We start from the raw sequence: 15838 nt of genomic DNA on the forward strand, positions 1-15838 counted from the left end.
TTTCTCTCTCTCTCTCTCTCTCTCTCGTGCAGCAGAAAGCTGATGCTCTCTGGTGTCCGAGAGTGGCATGGAGATCATTTCCTCTGCTTTTACTGATGGCTACCAGATGACTATGGAGCACTCTGTTTCTCTCTCTCTCTCTCTCTCTCTCTCTCTCTCTCTCTCTCTCTCTCTCTCTCTCTCTCTCTTTTTGGAACCAGTGCAGTTTCGAGCACAGGTTTTGCCTGTACCTTTAGCATTGCTTCACGCTGTGAAAATATAAGCCACATGTGCATTAAAGTAAATCTGGGGTCAGATTTACAACACTCAATCTTATAGGCCTTTTTTTTTCAAACAGGCTCTCAGACTGCAAATCTCATGCCATGATGGCGTTTTGCGTTGCACCGATACGTCACGACTGACACACTATCTACTGAAAAGACGTGTATTGATAGGCAGAACGGAACCTAAAAACAAGTGGGCAGCAAACGGATGTCGTTTGATTTTTATAAGACGTAAAAAGACTAAAATAAATTCTAGATTAAAATTTTTTTATTCAGAATGATTAGAATGGTTGCAATGGGGCTGTAATACTGAAATGTTTTTGTGAGTGTTTTTAAAATTTTTATTTATTTTTCTTAACCAAATGCACAGGATGAAATAGTGTAGATAAGATGCTACATAACTCTGTCCTGTGTTGGGGTTTTGTAATGATCAAAATTAGCAATTATGCTTAATGAACACTGCTAAATGCGCCTACAAGATCAGAAGAATGCAGCTTGCAATCATTTTGGGAATCTTGTAATAATAATGTAATAATGTGTCTTGTCCAATCAATAGCAGCGCAAGTGTTTTTGAATAAATTGTAATGTAATTTATCATAAAAACAAATCTTGCTGAGTGCGTAGAAATACATTTTTCATCGCCATGACCCGCGCTCGTAATTGAGCACTGAGACACTTGGAATTAGACCGGTGTGAGATTTTACACAAGTGTTTGAGGTTCTGAGACTTATTTGTGCACTTCACTAGGCAGGATAAAAGGAGTCAGTCTGCAAGCACCTATTCAGTCCTAAACAGAGTGTTCAACATAATTCTCATAATGAATTCAATACATTCAAAAGGAACACTTAGATCCATGAAATTACTGAGCATCACAAGAAATATGAGGATGGTTTTAGACAGTAATTAAGATCAACAGTCTGCCCCAATGGTTTAGGAAATTTTAGGCTTTAAAAGGTCTTAAATTCACTGTTCTAGGTCCTAAATCAGTACCAATATCGGTATCGGTACCTCTAATGCTCATTGAAATGCTCCCGCAGCACTTTAGACTGTTTTTGTTTGTAGGTTTCTGTGGTGTTGTAGTTCTTACTTTCGCTGGTTGAAATATAATTCACTGCATTACGACAACTAATGAGACCAACAGGCAATCAGCTTTCATTAATTAACGCAAGTCTCTCTCGTATTGTACCACAGACGTGAAATGGAAATAATTTTTCAGCTATGAGGAAGTGCAAGTTTAGCGAAACTTAACTTGAAGGAAAAAAAAAAGGTATTTGTTTGGTTAAGGCCAGTTGCTAACAAGTTATTTGTGTATATTAAAGTCATGATCTAAGTCTTAAAATTTATCCTTAATGGTCTTAAAGAGGTCTTAAGTGTTGAATTTAACTTTGTGAAACCTGCAGAAGCCCTGATTTAATCACTACAACAATGATTAACTGTAATGAATGGATATTCGGTGCCACCCAGATGAGGAGGGTTCTCTGCTGAGTCTGGTTCCTCTTAAGGTTTCTTCCTCATGCCATCTCAGGGAGTTTTTCCTTGCCAAAGGCGCTACTGGCTCACTCATTAGGGACAATGTCCATTGTTAAAAGCTCTATACAAATAATAATAAAAAACAAAATAACTTGGTCTCTACCAATAAGAAATGTCTCTTTGTAAAATAATTGGCAACAGGATTTAGTCCTGACATTGCACATAGATCCTGACTCATTTGTAGGAGCATAAGGATACGTCTTCAACTCTCGTCAGAATCTACATGCACTTCTGGAAGCAAGTCTTTCTGGATAAAAGCATTTGATGGAAGCCGAAAGTGCGAATCCGTGTTTCAGGATCTCTGGCGTATCCAAATGTCGAAAATGACTGCACGTTTGTTTGTTGACCGGCTGTGTCGAGATGTAGGTTGGATGATGTGGAGTTTCAGCAGGGTCCGGGTGTGTAGGAGCAGGCCGAATAAAGGCAAGCTGTGAAATGCCACTGCTGCAGCGTGTAATTCCTCAGGTTATCGTCAGGCCGTATAGGCTGGGTCACTGCTGTTCCCCCCTGCACTGACTAGAGAGAGGGGGAGAGAAAAAGAGAAGGAGAGAGAGAGAGAGCTCTTAGCAGTTGTCCCTTGTGACAGTACAGCACTCGGCCTGATTGCATTACAGGGCTTTTGCACAGCGTGACTCGATAGCCTCGGCCTGGCGCCATGCCATCACCGATACCACGAAAACATAGATACCGTCTGCATGTGTGTGATTGCATTGAAAGAGAAAGAGAAATGTACTTCTAATGAAATCCATGCGCTGTGTTTACGAGTGCAACTTTGAAAGGTGTGGCTCATACTATCCTGTTTACAATCTCTATCTGGTCCGGGTTCTTCCTTAATATCAGACTGCGCTCAAGCCACATCAGCTCGTCGTTTTCACCTTAGAAGCTACCGTTCTACATCCAGGCAGGAGTCCAGGTCAGTGTGCATCCTTTCTTTATAAACTCTGTATGGACAGATTGCTGTGTTGCACACTTGTGTATTTTGTTGGGTGCGGAATTTTGGTTGAGCAGGTGTCACCTGCAGGTGTTGTAACACTCCCTTTACAGATTAGATCTTGATTCAGGAGATTAAACTCTCAACGGATTTTTCAACTTTAACCCACAGGAAGGCCATCAGTGTGTCAGTCACTGTGTTATGATGTAGTCCAGTCCTACAGCCGTCTCGCCTGCGTCAGAAGTGACATTCGTTTTTTTCATAATTTTTTAATAGAATCTATTCACATTTCAGATCTGGGTGCTTACTTTGTACTTATTTGTGTTTTAACACACAATTCGATCCACAATACCAGGACCAGGAGGCCGGGCCGGGCCATGACGGTGCCTGGAGAAGCCACAGTGGTGTAAACAAAGTGAAATTGTTTTAGCTGGCTGTAGTTTCAGCAAGTCAGAGCTCCACTCATGCGAACAGAGACAAGTCAGACGAGAGGAATGTGTTGAATGCGAATGCCATAGCTTTGACAAAGACATGTGACTGTGTGTGCAACAGAAGGGGTGGGGGGGTGGGGGGGGGTATACTCATACAGGCAGAGTGCAACACTGCTGACCTCGTTTACCATGAAAAAAGTAGGGAAGGCATGAAAATATGGCAATAAAGACCACAGTGTTGTGTGTGTGTGTGTGTGTGTGTGTGTGTGTGTGCATATCCACCCTATGCCTCGCCTCCGATTTCACACACTTTTTTCCTTCCAAATGCCATTATTCTATCCTGGTCAGATGACTAAATCCGCACAGGCTCTTGGACGTAATTCTTGACCTTTGGACGGCCTTTTTAAACGAACCCGTATACAAAAATCCGTGACACGCAGCGGTTATTTTGAGACATTGTTTCTACGTAAGAGCTGCAGACTGTAAACATTGGCAGAGTGGCCAGTTTCAAAGGTGCGTGAGGGACAGAGCGAAGCTCGGATATACTTTTTGGTTAAGAGCTATTGATCAATGACCTTGTTTCTACCCCACACGACATGGAAAACCTAACGTCTGATTTATGCTCTGTTGGTTCGACATTACGAATAGCTGAGAATTAACAGCAGCGACGTTGCTCAGGGGTGTGTGTGTGTGTGTGTGTGTGTGTGTGTGTGTGTGTGTGTGTGTTTTCTGAGCTAACTTTCTCAAATGTTTAAGACTGGATAAATGCATACACTGAAGAGCTGGCTCAAAAGTTTAAATGCCTTGAGCTGTAAAACCACAGCATTAAAAGAATGTGCGACGTGCTCGAGTCTCATCACAGTTGGAATCCGTGTATGAGATGGACCTGCATTCCATCAATGTATGGAAAAAGCAGCTGTGACACACCAGGCAATGATGTATAATGGTCTGTCTCTATGATCGGGAGAAGCAGATGAGGAAAGCCGAAGCAGAGCTATGTATAGCGCGAGTCATCTTAGTATTGAGACCAGGCTTCATTACTCTTTAGGGCTTTATGAAACTTTTTTTTTTCCTCTGAGAACTTCATAACGAATTGCAAGGTTTAAAGGAAGACTAGCACATCAATGAGCTTCTGCCAATTTCCACCTGTATAAACAAAAAGGTTTTAGGTGACCAACAGCTCTGGGACATTTTAAATACTTCAAATAAACTTGTCGTTATTGATTTGGAAATGCCCTCTCTCAGATCGCCAACCCAACCCAAACAAACCACACATTCTTCTGTTCTGCTGTGTGTGTGTGTGTGTGTGTGTGTGTGTGTGTGTGTGTGTGTGTCCATGTCTTCAAGGTCAAGTCACTTTCTATACTCCTGCACCTACTCCAAAGACGTGAAACGATTCAAAAGGTTTCCCTGCTTGTCCTGTTTCTCTGCCCTGCTATTTGACGCTAATAAATTACGACGGCCATCGCAGTGGGTATTGTTCAGCACTTATCTAATTACAGCAGAAGTGTGTCAAGGATGCTTCATGATGTGTGTTTGCTTATCTCCCCTTGGCATGGCAGTCCATTTCCTGAGTGGCCCTCTCTCTTTTCCTTAGTCATAGAGGTGCAATTAGATTGGTTGCACATCAGCCCTAGCTTGTGTGCTGAATGTGATTTGGTCTTATCATGAGTCGGAGATTGAATTATGCCATGTTTACACTGTTTATTGTCACATGCAGAGCATGATTCAAAGAGTCCCATTTCCATCCCATTCCCCATTTAGCCCCCTTTTGCTGTTATAATAACCACCACTCTTCTGGGAATATGTTCCACCAGATTTTGGAGTGCGATTGTGGAGATTTGTGCATATTCAGCCGCAAGGGTGATAATAAAGTGATGTAAGTGAGGTGAGGAGGCCTGGGGTGCAGCCCTGAGCTCAGAACTCTGTAGTATGAGCAAAGCAAAGAAACTGGCTTTGTGCACAGGGACATTGTCATGCTGGAACAGTTTTGGGTCTCCTAGTTCAAGTGAATTTTTTCACTCTGAAGACATCCTACATACAATTGTGTGCCTCCAAATTTGTGGTGACATTTTAGGGAAGAGACACGTAGGGATGGTAAAATCAGGTGTCCCAATCCTTTTTTTTATTTTTTTATTTTTTATTTTTTTTACACGTGTAACAATATACTGATACCGGCCGAGTGTGTGTCTGTTTTCCGTCACGTAACACTTTTCCTGAAAGCAGAGGGAGTCTCATGCCTGGTTACTATATAACACTATCAATTTACAAAATTCAGGAATTATCGTTGAATTATTTCTCTCACACAGGATGAACTGTTCAGTCTGAACCACATCCAGTTTGTTTTAACTGCAGTGTAGTGCAAGTGTGTCATTACTTTAATCTTTGGTCAATCTTTGACTCTGATTATGGGGTTATTGTCTAAGATGTGTAGCTGCTGGATGTAAGATTTTGGAAATGTCTGGAGGGGAAGGTGCTTTTCAAGAACATTTTATGAACTCCTTCGTCGTCAATCCGTAATTACCATAGTCCGATGCTGGATGGAAAATGCTAATACGATTACTTAGTACAAAGTGTGAACTGCTGTTCTGCGTATTGGGCGAGTCTCATCTGTCAAAGGTTTTATGCAAAAACAATTGTTCTGTTTGCACTTTGTGGATAGAAGTAGTTCGTATAAATCTAAGAAAATCTTTAAATTGATTTCAAACATGATCGATCAATAAAGCAACCTCTTTAGTTAAGTAAACCAACACAGAAGCAAGACAGTTAAACCATATAAACAGACTTTCTGTTAATAAAGCTCAATATGTAAGGTTTGATAATTATAGTGCCTGTCAAAAGTTTGGAAACGCCTAGTTTTTATTGTTTTTTAACAGACGCATACATGTTCCTTTTGTTTGTCTGCAACAATGTAGGTAATTTAACAGTATTTGAGCATAAAGATTTACTTTGACCAAACAAATATCTAAATGTACAGATGCTACACTTCATTTTCTTTGAATGAAACAATTTTCTTCAAACATTCAGCTGAAATACTTTTTCTGACCTGGTGATGTGGTGCTGTGACTGAGGAGGCCATTCCATGATGATAACACTCCAGCCGACTGTTGGCTCTTTAAATATTGCTTACAGCGCTTGTACATATGCTTCTCCTCAGTATGGTGAAGTCGGTTCCAATGAGCTGCAGTCCAGACAGAACTGTATGGTGTTCAAGTATGGAATGGTTGCCATGTTGGTTCAGTATTCCTTTCATCCAAAATTCCCTGCTCCAGAGCAACCCCAAACCGTTAATCTTCCACCTCCGATTTTGACTGTGGGTGTGAGACAGGCTGCATCTTCTCTCCTGGTCTCCGTCTTACAGAAGTTCTTCAGTTAGAGCCAAAAATGTCAAATGTGGACTTTTTTTTTACTGAGTTTGTTGCAATGAAATAATTTGTTGCATTTGTCTTAAAGGCTGTAGCTTCAGCTATGATCACAGTTGAAGTGGATTACATTCTTTTGATCATTAATTTAGTAAGTCTGACATCTTTTTTTTTTTTATTACAGTCAACAAACAATGGCCAACTTTTACAATGCTAGTAAAAAAGAAGACGAGAGGGGAGAGAGAAAAGGAAGGGAAAAATGAATGAATAAATAATATAATAATAATAATAGAATACAATAAAATTACATGCCAAAACTCCAAATATTACTTAAAAAGACAATAATATAATCGAGGTATGGAGTCCAAACTTGGTGAAACGCTTCAGTAGTCTGATGAGTGTAACAAGTCAAGAACTCTAAGGAAATAATTTCTCTAATAATCTTGTGCCATCCTTTCGACGATGGCACAGGATTATTAGAGAAATTATGAAGTCAGACATCTTTTATACAAACGGAGAAGGATGACTGCAGCCCTGTTGTCTCCTGATCATCAACAAATGAAAACGAACAAATACATCTCAATAATGTTGAGTTTCAGGGATTCACACAGTTGAGTCAAAGGTTACGAAATGGCAAAACGTATTTCTCCTATCCGTCTATAGTGTTTGAACTCTAGAGCGACAGAGCACCAGTGGCTGTCTTTTTCATATGTCCTTATATTCGAGGTGTTCTAGGAGTCCCAGCTGATCTTTATGCTGCAGAAATGAAGTGAAATCAGACCATTGCTGGAAGAAAAATGTTCTTTGAACAGTTTGCATGCAAGGGGGCTCACACAGCGCTTGTATCTGGGTGGAGCCTGGAGATCACAGAGGGAATGTGAAGAATGAGGCCGAGTTATCGGATGGAAAGTATTTTTGGTGGATGACCGCAGCCTGGCTCGAGCACCATATGTAAGAGAGTGTTGTTGTGCTTGGGGTGAGTGGAGAAGAGGGACATGGCAGGAGAGAGGAGGTGGCCTGCCTCCCGCTCGCGCGCTCTCTCTCTCTTTCCCCCTCTCTCGTTATTTTCAGTCCATTGTGTCTACTTCCTGTGGGTCAGGGGTTATTGGATCAGGGAGTTGTAGCTTGGCTCGAGAGTGAGAGAGAGTGAGAGCGAGGACCGAGAACTTCAATAGAAGTTTGAACAGCAACAACTCACCACCGCTGTTTTTTTTTTTTTTTTTTTTTTTTCTCTTCTCTTCTTCTCCAAGTCCCGTCAACAATTAATCAAAACAGGTAAATACCCGCTTACATGTTGCACTGGAATTGTTTGCCGCATCCGCTTTAGGTTTCTTTTGTGCCGCGGCGTTCTGTCTGCCAGGCGCTATCCTGTTTTTGTGTAGCTGGGTTTGCGATGTGGTGTTACGGTTATGATTTTTAGAGGCTCTGGATCCTGGACAGCGGGAGAGACCCTGCAGGACAGGCTGTGATTGTCTTAACATCCTACATTATGTAATGCAAAAGCTTTCCTGAGAGTAGTTCTAATCGGAGCCGTGTTTATGGAGAGAGGAAACCTCCTCCTGCGTCGGTCAATGCGGTTCAGGCTAAATTGCATTACGTTGTTGGAGCAGAAGGGGAGCAGGGCCGGAGGTATTACACTCCACTGCAGCCATGCAGCTTTCCCGACCTTTTCAAAAACGCTCATTAACTGACCGACTGAGGTAAGCAAGCCAGGGCTTTTCTGCAAAACTGTAGAATATGACGTGCAGTTATTTGGGTTTTATTTTCTGTGCTGTGATTGATGGCTTTAATGTCATGAGGCAGAAGAGGAAGGATATTGCTAGAGTGTGTGAGAGTGCGTAATGCTTGTGTGTATATATGCACAATATCCATACACCAGTGAGTGTTTTGCTTTAAATTAGGGAGCAAATAGCTGAGCTGAGCTGCTGCTGTATGAAGGAAACAGTCCCCCCCCACACACACACACACACAGACGCAAACATGTCTAAAGTTAGATGTGTCCAGCCACACAAGTCCAGCTCACAAGTGGAGCAATGGAGGCAAAACAGGAAGTCTTTTTCTCAGAGTGTGTGTTTGGAACAGATGATCAGGAAGATAAAAAAACGCCAACAAAGTGGAAACTTCCAGCCTGCCCCACTGTGTCGGTGTGTGAGTGTTAAAAAAGACTCTGTTTTCCTGTATCAGAGGTGCATCACTGGACACTGCCCACAGGAAATGAAGTGCAGTCTCCTGATGCAGCCTGTGTTGTTTTTTTTTTTTTTCTTTTCTTTATTTTCAGACTCTTTTCTGAAACGCTCAACAGGACACGGTTAATGTTTAAACCCAAGTCTCTTTCTTCCTCCGGCTTATGTCGAGTTGTTTCATTCTCTCCCCAGCTGTCTGGTTAATGCCTCACTTGGTTTTGTTTGAAGCGCATTGGCCCCGTGCTCAGCTTTGACTCGCGTCCTGCCGAAGGAAATCGCAAGAGAGACGGAGAGAGTCAGGACGAAACTGACCCGCGTGAGGAGAGACTGCTAATAAAACCTCTTATCCATCCCCCATATTCCCCGTCTTATCCGTTGTTGCTTTTGTTCACTCGCCGTCCTTCAACTTCTCCTTCGCTCGCCCTTGTGAACTGGACAAGCGCAGTCATGCCAGATTAACCAGCTCTCTCCGTGCACAGGCTTTAATGGATCTTTTCGCTCTTTATGCTTCTCGTGGGTTGAACTTCACTTGTCTTTCAGGTTTCTGTCTTTTGTAAACAGTGGACTAGCGTTTGGGAAGAACCGCTTTTACTGGATTTAAATTGTTGGCTTTGCCCTACATTCTTTTTTTAGAGGATCATTAGAGTCCAACCTTGTGGGCTTTGGCAGTCTGACACAATTATTGGCTTCTGTCTTGCATTCACAACTGTTTCAATAAAGTGGTAAGTAGGACTGTATTCTTGCACCTTGCATGGGTGTGGGTGAGATGATGTTTAAGTCTGACTATAAAGTGTACATTGTACTTTTTTTTTTTTTTGGTTGACCAGTCACACCCGAGTGGATGTGGACTCTTTATTTAAAAATTTTTTTGCATGTGGTTATGATTTTGTTTTTGTTTTTTATTCACATTTCTAATAATGAAATTGAACACAATGGAGAGCAAGATGACTAAGGAATATGATTACTGATGTCTTATAATAAAAAAATCATTTGTGTTCATATTTGAACATCCCATTCCGCATTTAGTCACAATTTGCTGTTGTAATAACCTTTACTCTTCTGGAAAGATATTTCACTAGATTTTGAAGTGTGTTTGTGGAGATTTGTGCTCCTTCATTCACAAGGGAGTTCGTAAAGTCAGCCACTGATGTAGGTGAGGTGAGAAGCAGAAGAGAGCACAATATCTTTGACTCCAACTCATGTAAACCAGACCTTAATGGAGCACATTGTCATGCAGGAACAGGTTTGGATCTCCTAGCTTTGTGGTGACCACATATGGCTGGAAATGTCAGGCATCCCAATACTTTTTTGTATGTTGCAGAGGTTTGTCTTCAAGCACCAGTATCAATCGATTATCAATATCAATCGATATATTGTAGATACATGATATCTGTTACAATGTTTTGCCAAACACTAAAAAAATTAATATGTAAAAAAAATTGCCATTGGCTAATTTGAACCAGGATTTATAATGATGCGAATTTAAAAATATGGCTCTGATTTCCCAGGAAAGTGTATTGTGACAAAGTTTTCCACAATATTGTAAAATCATTGTGTTGCTCTGCTCTGATTTATTGATTTATTTTTTACACATCCAAGCAACCATAGAGTTAAAAATAAAATTAATGAATTTTGTCTGGATGGCATTTGAGTCAACAAATTGCAGCACTTAAAGGAAAGAGAGCAGACGAGTAAAAATAGAAGCGAGTATGAGTCGCTGCATTGCATCATGTGTGGAATTTGAGGAAAGTGAGCAGGAGCACTGTGCGCTAACGTCTGTCTGCTTGTTTCTGAATCATATTGATGGAATTGATTGACTTGCTTGTCTATATATGTTGTGTTTTTATGATTTCTCTCATTCTGCACAACACCCACGATCTACCCTGGCTTGATGCAAACCCCTGTGTACCTCCACACCTCCATTCTGACCTTAATGAGCATAATTTATTTATTTAGCTTCAGCAGGTGATTTGTTCTGAAGCATGTGCTATTTATACAGCTGGAGATGTTCTGTAGCCTGTAGAGACCATGCACTAGTGTTGAGCAGCAGATGTTTGACAGAAACACCACTCCCGTACACTCTCCATGCGCTTCCTTTTATAATGCGCTGAATGCCGACTTTGCAGTTTTGTTGATGCTTTGATGTGAGGTTTGTGAACTTTACCGTTCAAAATAAAGCTAAACTTGGTGGTGGTAAGGGAGATTGTGATTGCTGCCAAACACACACACGTGAAAGATTGGTTTGCTTGCCCGTGTTATCAGGTTTCATGGGCTAGCTCGGCCTTTTGGCCTCCTGGCTAAGCTTTTAAGGGCTTGGCCCGGTCTTAATGAATAAAAGGATTGATGCTGGGTGTTCTTACAGGGATGGACCACACAGCTGCTCAGGCTGCTCCCAAGGTCATCGTGTTCATGGTCAGGTTTGACACAGAACCCATCCCTCCTCTTGCACACTATCACGCTTTGTTACTTCTTTCCTTGTATTTTCAATTTTTTTTTAGTGTAAGAAGTTAGGGAAATGCGAAAAGATCACACTGATCATAAATCACAGTGGTTAGCATTGTTGCTGTGGGATTGATTTTTGTGATGGAGTGAACCAACATTTTATTTCCAGATAAGTGTGTTTTCCAGGCTACAAAGAAACTATGAATCGAAGTTTCATATCAATTATTATACATGCTAATTCAGCTCTTTAATTAAGGACATTTAGTCATTTAGCTGGACAGTATCAGGAGGAGCATATTAATGTGAAAAGTGGGTGGTCGTATGGAATGTGTTATTTTGAGCATCGCATTAAACATTTAGTGCAAATTTGCTCTAATCCACTAGATTTTGGAGAGTGCTTGTGGACATTTTTGTGTTCATCAGCCACGAGGGTGTTACGAAAGGCAGGTACTGATGTAGGTGAGGTGAGGAGGTCTGAGGTGCCTTCAACGTTCACATTCATCCCAAATGTGTTCAGTAGGGTTGAGATCAGAGCTCTATAGCAGGCCACTCAAGATCTTCCTCTCCACACCATGTAAACAATATATTTTATGTAGGTTTGGGTTTCTGAGTTCTAGTGAACGCAAAATTTTATTACTCCCCATTTTAAGACGTCCTGTACAATTGTGCGCCTTCAGCTTGGTGGTAACTGTTTAGAGAAGAACCACAAACGAAAGGAAAGGTCAATACTTTTGACCATTCAGAATCAAACATTTCAAGCAGGCACTTTTTAACCGAGCTTCCACCTATGATTCATATATCAATTATATTTTGCGACGTGTACGAGTGGTGCTCTCATCTCCCTGGTGAAGGTCCAGGCAATCAAACAAATTTGCAGCTGGCAAGTCGACTAGGAAATCTGATTACCGTATTTTCCGGACTATAAGCCGCTACTTTTTTCCCCACTCATTGAACCCCACGGCTTAAAAAATGAAGTGGCTAATTTATGTATTTTTCCTGGGTTTTTCCCGGTTTCACAAACTTCAAGCCAAAAACCTGAGCCCCATAACATTAGACCAATGAAATTGCTGAACAGGTTCAGGTGAACAACTGAAACTCTTTATATTAAATCACATGCGCTCCCACTGAATCGGGCCGCACCACATCATAAATATGGATGATGTTCCTCTGACGTTTGACCTGCTGCTCACTCGGACTGTCTACAGGAAATGCGAATCATTCGTCACGCTGAAAACAACCGGGCATGAAAACACACTTCACCTGTGTTCTGAGCTGCACGGCATCAGGAGAAAAGATTCACTGATGGTGATTTTTAAACGCACGACGATGCCAAAAGAAAAACTCTCGAAAGAAATAGTTGTGAAAGGAAGGAGGAAGACAGTGAACAATGACTTTCTTGGTAGACTACTGTTTAGATACAAGCCGTGTAACAGACACTGTCTTTCGTTAAAGCCTGTGTAAAGTTCATTAGTTTCAGTGTAGACACCTGCGGCTTATAGACAGGTGCGGTGTATTTATGTTCCAAATATCAGTGGGTGTGGCTTATATTTGAGTGCACTTAATAGTCCGGAAATTACGGTACTGATATACGCCCTGAATAGAGACTTAAGTATTTACACCTAAATCCACTTTTCCCTAATGCTGATCTCTCTCTTTCTGCTCAGGTAGCCCTGTTGAGTTTATCTAACATCCCTTGATCCATTAATCCATAGTTCAATAAAGGTGGAAGATGAAAATAATCCTATCTCAGGGCCACTGTACTGAAAGTCACAGAGACATTTAGTCGGTCATTGTAACTTATTATTCCCAGTGACATTTTACTTACTCATATGTGACACAGCACCTAGCTGCTTGGCAACATCAGGACCAGACACACTCACACTCACATACACCCTTTTTCCGTTTGTGGGTATGTCTGGAATTAAATTAGAACAGCTCTAGTCTGTAGTGCACTTAGATTTCAGGAGTTTTATTTAAAGAAATAATGAGCACAGAGAAGTGTCAGGGACGGAGGTGAACACTTTCAGGTACACATTTTCATTTCTAACGTTAAGTTTAAATAGGAACTCCACAGAATGTTTTGTACGTGTTCAAATTGGACATTTGGGATTTTTTTTTTTTCTGTTTTCCATCGATACCCTTAGTGAAGTTCCAAATATTGACCAACACCTGCTACTGACTGGATCCTGGCATGAGCTGACACAGCTGTTTAGTGCTAACTCATGCACAGGCATGATGGCAACTAGAGCTGGGCAATATGTTCATGCGATTAATACGAGTATGAGAGGTTTATTTTTTTTTCTTTGGTTCATCTCAACCATCTCGTCTTTTTCCTTGCCACCTTCATCACTGGCTTACTCATTGGAGATAAATGTATATGGACAAATTTCTAGCAGTAAAAATAAAATCTTTGTTTATTTTTGTAAAGCTGATTTGGGACAATGCTCAGTGTTAAGAGTGGTATACAAATAACATTGAATTGAATAATATAGTAATACTGGCCATTTTGCTTTATTATTGCTATATTGCTATATATATTGCTATATTATTTACAAATTATATTATTATATACAAATAACATTGAATTGAATAATATAGCAATACTGGCATTAGATATTGAAACGCATATCACGGAGAGCATCGAAAAATAACAATGAATCAATAAAAAGAAACATTTGGCTCTAAGACCTTTGATGCCAGCTTTCCACAACATTTAGAACATCTGGAGGACAATGTTATCTGCTCTTGACAGTTTGTACTCTGGATGTTGGGGGCACGATCAAATTGTTGATTTGTTTTAGTGCCAGAGACAAAATGCATATACAATATATTGACAAAAGTTTATTGGCACCAGACCAGAAGATTTTGTATATGTGTGTTTTTTAACATTCTAATCCACATTTTGTCCCCATCTGCTGCTACAATTACCTCCTCTCTTTAGAGATGATGTTCCTCTAGATTTTGAAGAGTGGTTGTGGAAACACAAGAGTTTAAATCAAGTCAAGTCAAGTTTATTTCTATTGTGCTTTTCACAACAGACAATGTCTCAAAGCAGCTTTACAGAAATCAACAGTCAAGGTAAACGATGTGTATTTATCCCTGATGAGCAGCCGTGGCAACTGTGGCAAAGAAAAACTCTCTTAGATGTTATGAGGAAGAAACCTTGAGAGGAACCAGACTCAAAAGGTGAACCCATCCTCATTTGGGTGACATCAACAGTGTGATTATAGTCTTTAAACAATACAGAACACTGGAGAGTGAGAACTAACATGAGTAAAGTCTAACATTTAAGTAAAGTCAGGGACTGATGTAGGTGAGGTGAGGACGCCTGGGGTGCCGTCAGGTGTCTCCATAATTTTGTGCACGTAGTGTTTTTTCTGAATGCTAAATTTGCTATTGTTTGAGACATAAAACACACCACCTTCCAATCCTTCAACCGTCCACCAAACATTAGGATAACAAATTCATATTAAAATCCACAAAATGTGAATTCTGAGTTTGTGACAAATTAATGGAATGTTTTGAAAAATGTCAGATCTGCTTAAATATCGATAGAAGCTCAGAGTCAGCAATTACCCTAATGTGATTCTGTAAAAAAAAAAAAAGCGCCTATGCTTAGGGGCAATCTTGCATTTTTTTTTTTTTTTTTTTTTTATTTTTTTTTAAGAGGTCACTGAACATAAAAGTCACAGATTACGTAATTCATTTAAAGATTGTGGTTGAGAGCATGATTGTTTTCAGAGGTCACAGAGGAAGCCGCAGTGTGAGGCGAGTTTCTAACTTGTAGCATGTTGGTCCTCAAACCTGGCTGGAAAATAATGTGCACTAGAGCAAATAAATAACAATGTAATTCCAGAATCCTGGCCAGAGTGTTCGGAGCACTGCGATTACAGGATAAGAGGCCCGGTTTCCCAAAAACAGTCATGTGAAAAGCCGAACTGAACTCTGAATACCCTCTTTCACAGTAGGTCCAAAAAAAAAAAAAAAAAAGATTTGGATGTAACTGGGCCGGTTCTGGTAAGAAACTATCTGTAGAGGATGAAACTGCAGGAATGTTTTCCCAGAATGGAGGAATATCATGTATCAGCAGTCTTTTGAGATGAAAATACTTCACATTTTTGTGGTTTGTCTTGTTCAAAAAAAGTCTATTAAATTGTTTTTAAGACATGCATGTGTAATTGTGTCTGTCAGAAATGTCAGTGCCCTGTTCTGGGAATCATTGCACAGTGATATTTTTCATCTCCTCATTTTTCTTAAAGGAATTCCTTAATCCATCTTGTTACATCAACAAAGTGCTTCTTTATTTTTACATTGGTTATGTGTTTCCTACTTTACCCATAATGATGGTCTACTGATGGTGGTGCAGTAGAATTTAGTTCTAATTTCAAGTCTATCTAAAGAGCGTAATGCTTCAGGGCGTTAGTCCCGTAGTCCTTATATAGACCAGGAGGATCAGATTGCTTCTGAAGCACTTTTATGCTGAACTAGTGGTCCAGTCCAGTGTTTGACATCTCTACTACTTCTATACTTTTGTTGTTTTTGTTTGAATATTACTAGAAGTATATGGATGGCATGTGAGAAAATAAGCTCTTTTTGGTGCTAACAACAAACCAGAGTTTTGTTCTTCTTTTGGCTTCTCCCATTAGGGGTCTCCACAGTGGATCGTCCGTCTCCATACCCTCTGTCCTCTACATCT

At 40.5% G+C, this 15838-nt stretch overlaps 1 protein-coding gene across 23 annotated transcripts in view; it reads left to right on the top strand.

Moving 5' to 3' along the window:
- Window positions 1-15838, top strand: part of gab1 (GRB2-associated binding protein 1) — a 68126-nt gene that overhangs the window by 13127 nt on the left and 39161 nt on the right. For 2 of the 23 annotated variants that reach the window (XM_083538696.1, XM_083538705.1), the window contains exon 1: window positions 7509-7792. The exons of 11 other annotated variants lie outside the window; for them this stretch is intronic. The gene's annotated coding sequence lies outside the window, so the exon portion shown is untranslated. Of the gene's footprint in view, window positions 1-2360; window positions 2707-7499; window positions 7793-8710; window positions 9423-15838 lie in introns of those variants that run through there. 10 more of the 23 variants (XM_083538698.1, XM_083538706.1, XM_083538690.1 and 7 more) reach the window with 10 other exon arrangements.

This window comes from Silurus aristotelis, assembly GCF_946808225.1.
Source record: "Silurus aristotelis genome assembly, chromosome: 4".
Taxonomy (NCBI): domain Eukaryota; kingdom Metazoa; phylum Chordata; class Actinopteri; order Siluriformes; family Siluridae; genus Silurus; species Silurus aristotelis.